Genomic DNA, 7,720 nt, shown 5'->3' with positions numbered 1-7,720 from the left:
AGTCAGGCCTTGGTTCGCCTCGTCTTTTCAAGAAGGGCTTGGCTGAGTCCACTGGAGCCTGAATTGTCCATTCTGTGCCTTGCCCAGGTAATGCTCCCACTGCAGGGATGACACACCTGAGCTCAGGTATCAGAAGGGCTGAGCAAAGCCCAAACTGCCCCACTGAAAGTCCCAAGCACAAAATCCTGTCCTACATCCCAACTTGGGTGTCCCCCCCAGACCCACCGGGGTGGCAGCAGCAATGATGCTCTGAGGGGATTCCTGCCAGGAAAACACACCTTGAAACCACTTTGCTTTGGAGAAAGATCCACAAAATTCATTATAGCTCATTGAGGGGCAACTTGTTGGTTTTGGTTAGAGAATTAAAACATTCTAGTGTGGGTGGAGGATGGAGATTCCAGCCCTCAAGAGATTCCTGCCATGAATCAGTGCCCTGTGAGGGACCCCACCACTGCCATCACCTGCAATTAGGGCTGGGCAGATCCATGTGGATAAGTCGGAGCCAGGGAATAATCAGGGTCCATTGAGGAGATTAGACACAGAGCACAAGCTGCCCAGCAAACACAGCCCAGCTGGCAGATCCTTGGGTGTTCCGTGGGTAGCAGCTCCAAGACATGGGGGAGTGAAAGAAAAAGAAACAGAAAGCGCAGAAGTCAAATAAACAAGTTGGAGCAGGATAAATGGGAAGGGACTGTTCACACACTGCAGAACCCATTCTGGAATCCTCTCGCTGCCAAGAGCTGCCCGACCTCAGTCCACAGGGACAGCACAGGAGCAAACCCCTGTCAGATCTGTGTTTGTCACTTCAGGCACTGCTCTCTGCTCTCTGGCTCACAAACCTCCTGAGCTCCAAAGCTGCTCCTTCCTTTTGAATGTGCCCAAATGGAGCTCCCAAAGCAATTGAACTGTTCTTAGCCCCATTTCCAGACCTGCTGAGCAGCTGAGATCCCACAGGAGCTGGGATGTAAATTACCACTAATGCTCAGATTAGAGCATTTCCCAGCAGTTGGTTCTGCCCATTCCATGGAAATGCCTGGCTGCCAAAGGGCTCAGTGTCACCAGGACACTTCCAGCTTGGGAACACTCCCAGACTTTCTGGCTGGGGTGGAAAAAAAGGCCAAAGACTGAGGAAAGAATTCCTGCTGGGTGACAACAATTCCGTGTCACCCAAGGGAGAAATGCAGGAGTGACACCACTCGAGCCAGGACATGACCAGGTCCCGTTGCCACCTGTTGGGAGGTGAAACAACCAGTTCTCTGTTTACACCTGGGAAGGTTCTTTCCTGTTAGTCACCAACTGTGACTGAGGCGCGGGCAGTTCCCCTTGAGCCCCCGTCAGGGCAGCCCAGGAGCTCCCAAAGGCTTCTCCCAACAGCTGGGACTGGAATCACGGCAGAAACTATTGTTCCTCCTGCCCAGGGCAGAGCAGAGTGAACTGGTGTACACACAAATGAGACATCCCAGTCTGAGCACAAGAAAAGGGAAAGGCAAGAAGCTCCTTTCCTACAGCAGTCCCTCACCCAGCTCCATGGAATCAGAATATGGAGTGAGTTCTTTCTTGTTATAGTCAGATTATCTGATGTGAGCCGATGCCAGTAAAAACTGGGATTTCCTGTCACCAACCTCCCTCTGCTCTATTGACTTTTCCTTGCTTCGGGCGCACCTTATGGATTTATTCTCATTCCCCAGCAGAAGGGATCCAGCTGGATTCAAGGGCATCTCCCCTGCTCCTCTAGAGCAGGGGCATCCCAACGCTCAGGATGGGGCAAGAGGAATGTGAGGACGATGACACAGAGACCTGAACAGTGAGCAGAGCCTTTCCCAGCCCTCAGAGCCAACAGGACACCCGTGATTTCACAAGAGGAAACTCCACCTCAGGGTAGCGCCGAGGGCACCAGGAATTTGGCCTTAGGAAGCCAGGAGTGAATGTTACAACCACGAGACAGAGTGAAGGAGCAGTAGGAGCAGTGCTGGGAAAGATTTATGGCTCCTGGGTGTGAGCTGGGACCTCCCACTGGCAGCCCCGAGGTCTGGGCTCTCCCTTGCAGTGCAAAGTGCTGCTCCCTCCACAATTGTGCTGAAACAAGGAGTCAGCTTCCCTTTCCCTGGTATTTCACCCATGTTACATCCTCTCTGGAATGGGTGCTTGCTTCAGTTCCAGCTGAACACAAACACAAAAAAGGCAGGGAATTTTTATTGTCCCTGACTCTGATGAGGGGATTTATCTGTCGGTTACCTGGGCATCAACCTGAGGGGCCCGAGGCCAGTCCCTGGCTCAGGGGTGATGTTCTGTCCCTGTTCCCCACATCTTGCTCTGTGCCTGCAGAGCTGATGCCAACATGGCTCAACCACCTCTTGGCCGCAGTGTTTTGTCCAAAGGTGCTAAATTTGGTTATCACACCTCTGCTGCCACCCCGACTATCAGTAAGGAATAAATATTTTTAGACAAGGAATAAATATTGAGCTGGCTTCACTATCTCTGCCTCAGCTCTTGTTGCCTCCTCCCAGACAGCCAGGGAGCCTGCAGCACTGTGGTGGAGCCTTCAGGATTACAGGGTGTTCCCACCACGGAGCTGTGCAGATGCTGCCAGGGCCTCCTTGGTGCCTCCGACACAAAAGGCTGGGCTCAGCAGCTGCTGGAAACATCTGGCTTTAATTCTTCCTTAAAGCCACGACTTTCATTTGGCCACCAAACCACTTCCCTTTCATCTCTCCAGAGGACCAACCCTGTGGCAGAGCTGACTCTGCCTGTCCTTACCCTGCATTATCCTGCAGGAAAAAAGTCCCAGAAAATCCAGGGCTGTGCTCCTCACAGGGGAGAGGTCTTGGAGAGGGCAGCAGCTCCCAGCTGACAGGTTCCTGCTCTCCTCTCTCCCTAGAGTTCCTTTAAAGTCATTTTGAGGCTCACATTTCTCCATCAGCATGGTTCAAAGGGGCTCAGAGCCCTGCTTAGACTTAATTGCCCCTTAATTCCCTGGGCTGAGAACCCAAACTTGAAGAATCAACAGATGTGGCATGTTGTGCTGAGCAGGCCAAAGTGTGTCCTTGAGCTGGAGGGAGAAATTGTGTCTGTTTGGAAATCCTTTTAACTGAGAGTGCTGAAGGTTTGTGGCTGGGCTGGGAAAAGGGCTGGGAAAAGGCCTGGCAGGATCAGAAACAGCAGCAGCGGCAGTTTCTTCAACAACACTTGGCTGATAATTCTGCTATCAACAAACGATTACCCGAGCAGGGGAGACGATGTTTTGAACACTTCAGAGTGTTTTTGTGCAGCAGAAGAGGCCTGGAGTGAGAACGGTGGAGGTTGGAGAGATCAGCTGCCATCACATGATGCCGTGAGCCGGTAACCACAGCAGAGTTTTATCCAAAGCCAGGGACACTCTTGGCTCTGCTTCTGGGCCTGAGCTCAGCAGAGATTGTGCCATTGTGTTTTCATAAACTTCCATCAGTGCTGAAGTAACCGATTGGCTTTTTCAGGCAAAACTGAAAATCTCAGTGTGGGAGAAGTGCCTTGGGCAGCTCAGAGCCATCACAGGGTCTGATCCCAACATGCCAGGCAAGCCCATGGAGCTGCAGCTCCCCTGAGCAATCCATCTCCTGTGGCAGACTCTGGTAACACCCAAAGCCTTGGCAGGGCTGGAGTGTTGAGACTGTGCTATAATTTCAAATAAACCAGTTTTTTCCATCTGCCTCCTGCCCTGCTGCTGGGCCATACTCTTCAAATGGCCACAGGGAAAAGGTTTTACCTTTTTATTGAACATGATCAAATAAAACAATCTATGCAGGGGACAGGAGGACAACAACAGGCTCGTATGGATCCACAGCTGCCTGCCAGGAGCTGGTGGAGCTGCTGTGGAGCACCAGCCTGATGCTGCTACAGGCTGAGGGGATTTTTCTATAGCTCAGGTGGGTCTTTTGGTACCCAGGATTTTCCCTTCTTGCTACACTGCATTCCAGCCAGGAAACCCTCCAGGGCATCCAGCCATCAGAAGTCGATCTCCAGTGGTAAATTCAGGAGAGCTCAGGTGTCCCTGTCCAGCTTCTCACTGCTCTATCCAGGTCAAAGACTTCCCGGCAGGGAGGAGGAGCGAGTGAATCACCAGGAAAGGGCAGGGGCAGGAAATGCAGAGTGACACAGCATGGCTCCTCCTGGACCTTGGACAGATGGAGCTGGCCAGGAGTTAAACTTTAACTCCTCTGAAGGCTTCAGGAAAAGGCCCTGGAGACACCAGGGAAATCCTGCCTGGCCAGGAGCTGTGCTGGGACAGTCCCTCAGGGCTGCGGTTGTGCCTCAAAGACTTAATTGCAGTTAAGTCAAAAGGCAAAAAAGTCCAAAGGGCCTCACAACGTCCAATAAGCGCCAGAAAAGAGATGGATAAAGACAACGGCATTAATGAGTCCATGTGGGCAGGCCTGCCCCGGGTACACCAGTTCCCCCCACACCATCAATAAGGAAAAGCTCATGAGTTGTTTGTGATGTGTTGTTACCAACAATCCTGATATCAGCGAAGCCGTGGGACTTCCTGCTCTCCCTTCTTTCTCTCTATCTCTCATTCCTCTTCTCAAGGGCATTTAAATCCAAGCATGACACTCTTGGCTAAAAAAGAGCACGTAGTGCCCCGGCGGCAGGGCAGGACCCCAGACATTAATCCCAGCTCAGGTTACTCAACAGCAATTTTGGATTCCTGTTCCTCACTTCACCCTTGTAAAGTGGGAATGGTGCTTTCTGAACTCCCAACGCTGTCAGAGTCATGTCTGAGGGCTAATTAGGAAGATCCAAAAACACTGGATGAGTGGCTGTGAGATGCTCCCTTGCTGAGGACCAGGAACTCAAATTTTCCTGCTCCTCCAGCCAGGATGCCAAGGACAGCCAGGAGCTGCCAGGAAAGGGCACAGGTAACACACATCCTGCAGGGAATCCATCCATCCTGTTCCTTTGTGGCCTCTGCAATAACCTGACATGGAGGGGAAGGAATCAGTCGTGTTCAGCAGGTGGATCCAATGTCTCTCCCAGTCCCCAAGGCTGAGGAAGAAAGGATTCTGTAACACAAGAAGCAGCAGCAGCTCTGGCTGCCCAGGAATAAAAGAGTCTCGGTGAGCAGCTCCTGGCTAAAGTTACCTGCAGGCAGAAAGGGGAGAGCTCAGGGAAGAGCTCAGGCTGTCCCAGCAGAAGCACAGGTGAGCAGCCCTGCCTTAGCAAAGCTATGCCACACAAGTTTCCTGATGGTGTTTTTCTGTTACCTTGGTTTTATCACAAAGCAAAAAGGGAATGTACAAACTGACAGAGTATGTTTGTAAATGGAAATAAAATTCCAGTTTAATCGCTGATTAAACAAAGCAGTGGTGCTGTTGGGAGGGGTCACTTGGAGTTTACGGATTGGGTGGGGACCTCAAAACCAAAAAAGTGCCATGAGGGTGTCCCAGGCTTTTCTGGGGGTTTCTTCAGGTGCTGTCTCACCCTGGGCCCTGGCATCCTGCTGCCTCTGCTGGTGCTGGGCCTGGGCTGTGGGAAGCTCAGGAGCCCCAACACTTGGAGTCAGTGCTGGCTGCTCGGGAAATGCTGCAATACCCTGAGTGAGACTCAGGTTAAACATCAGAAAGGGAGGGGTGAAGACAGAAAACGTTTAAATTTTATTTTTTTTTTATTCTCCCCTCTAGTATAAACCTACCAGAGTGGTCCCATTCTGCACTTCCAAGAGTGACTCCAGGAAAGATGTCCCTGGAAAGCAAGAGGCACTACCAAGGGAATAATAATAATACCTGGGGTTGTTTCCCTGGAGGAGAATTGTTTGTATCTCATTGACTCATCAACCTGCAATTCACCACCTCTCACCAAAGCACCAGAAACCCCATTTTAGATCAATGCTGAGCTCAGAGCCCTCAGCTGCAACTGGGGAATGAGCTCAGAGCTCAGAGCCCTCAGCTGCACCTCAGGAATGAGATCACAGCACTGTCACTGCCAGTTCCCTGCAGCCTCAGGCTGGTGGGTCCCTTCCAGCGCAGAAGATTCCACAACTCTGTGACACGTTCCCTGCTCATGCACTTGCCCAAACAGCATCTCCTGCTGCCACCTGAGGTGGATCCCTGTGCTGGACATGTTGTGGTCTGACCCAGGAGGATGTTTCCAACACCCTAAATTAAACATTAAAAACCTCACACACAATTAATTAAGGCAAGGCAGCATCTCCTAAGTGCTCCTCTCTTCCTTGTGGCCCATCCTGTGGCTCTGTGAGGTGTCTCACGTTCTGGCACGGCCTCATTTGGACACTAATCCCACAGCAGATCCCTCTGGCACATGGAGCTCTCACAGAGCCAGCATGGGCACAGGGGCTGAGGCTTTACACTGTCTTTGATGCACAGTCTGACTTTTTATCCGTGTTATTCTTCCTCCCTGATTCCAATCAGCAGTCTGTGGGCTGCTGTAATGCAAGCAGTGAGATCCATTCCCTTATCCTTGATATTTATTTGGATAATTAAACTTCCAGGCACTACTGCAGTGTATCCTGTATCCCCAATATTTTCAAAGAACTACTCCATCCTATGCAACCTAAAAATTCTCCCTCTGTCTATATCCATTTCTCATTTTGAAAATCTGTAAGTCTGTTGGAATATTGGAGTTTTCCATAAAACCCTGAGTCAAAGCACATCACTGCAGCATTGTGGATGAGGCTGCACATTGGAAAAGCAGGGATGGTTTGCCAAAAGTGCCTCAACGTTGGTGTCTGGTGTCATTTGAAAAAGGGGTGACACCAATCTAGAAGGTGTAAGTGTTCCTGTGCTGTACTGGCCAACCATGTGCTGATCCATTGAATCCTGGGATGGTTTGGGTTGGAAGGGACATTAAATCTCATCTCATTCCAGCCCTGCCATGGCAGGGACACCTTCCACTATCCCAGGTGGCTCCAAGGCCAGGTTGGATGGACCTGCCTCCATCCCACCAGGATCCAGCCACGGGAGCTTTAATTTATAGTGTGTGGATTTTCTGGGCTGTAATTCAGACTTTTTACTGGAATGATTAAATTTCACATGTCAGTGCTGAGACTGTCATAAAAATAACACCAACATATTAATTTAATTAGTCACTTCCTGTCTTAATGGCCACTGCTCTGCAAGCAGCTTCCAAGGAATTTGGGACAGCCCAGAATTTGGGACAATGTCAACATCCAAGACCTGCAGCTGGGAAAGGAGCTGGAGCACCAAATATATAGTTGTTTTTGTTTGGTTTTTTTTAACTCGAGAATTTGGTACTTGACACATTAGGAAGAATAATGAGGAAATAAATAGAAACACCTAAAGAAACACAATTAATTGTTTAGAATCTCTTGAGGAGCTGCAAGGCTGGCCAGGAGCAGCACTGGTGTCCTGCTAAGGAATACAGGGATGTTCTAAATCTCTGGAATGCCAGGTGTCTCATTTGGCTGCTGAAGCCAATTTCTCTTGTTTACAAACAAGTCAAGGCTGCAGGAGACCCAAACACCTGGCATGGGCACAGCTCCTCCCAGCACAGCCCCTCCTGAGCCCTTGGGAGCCACGGCGGGGTCGAGCCCCAGCTCCCAGACCCCTCATTCCACTGTCACTTTGCCGGGTTTGGGGAGCACCTGCGGCCAAAGGTGAGCAGGGGACAGAGCCAAGAGAGGGGGGACAGGGCCAAGAGAAGGGGACAGGGGCAAGAGAGGGGGACAGGGACAGAATCAAGGGAGGGGGGACAGAGCCAAGAGAAGGGG

Source organism: Zosterops lateralis (genome assembly GCF_965231275.1).
Source record: "Zosterops lateralis genome assembly, chromosome: 32".
Lineage (NCBI taxonomy): Eukaryota > Metazoa > Chordata > Aves > Passeriformes > Zosteropidae > Zosterops > Zosterops lateralis.
Note: the sequence above shows the minus strand (reverse complement) of the source record.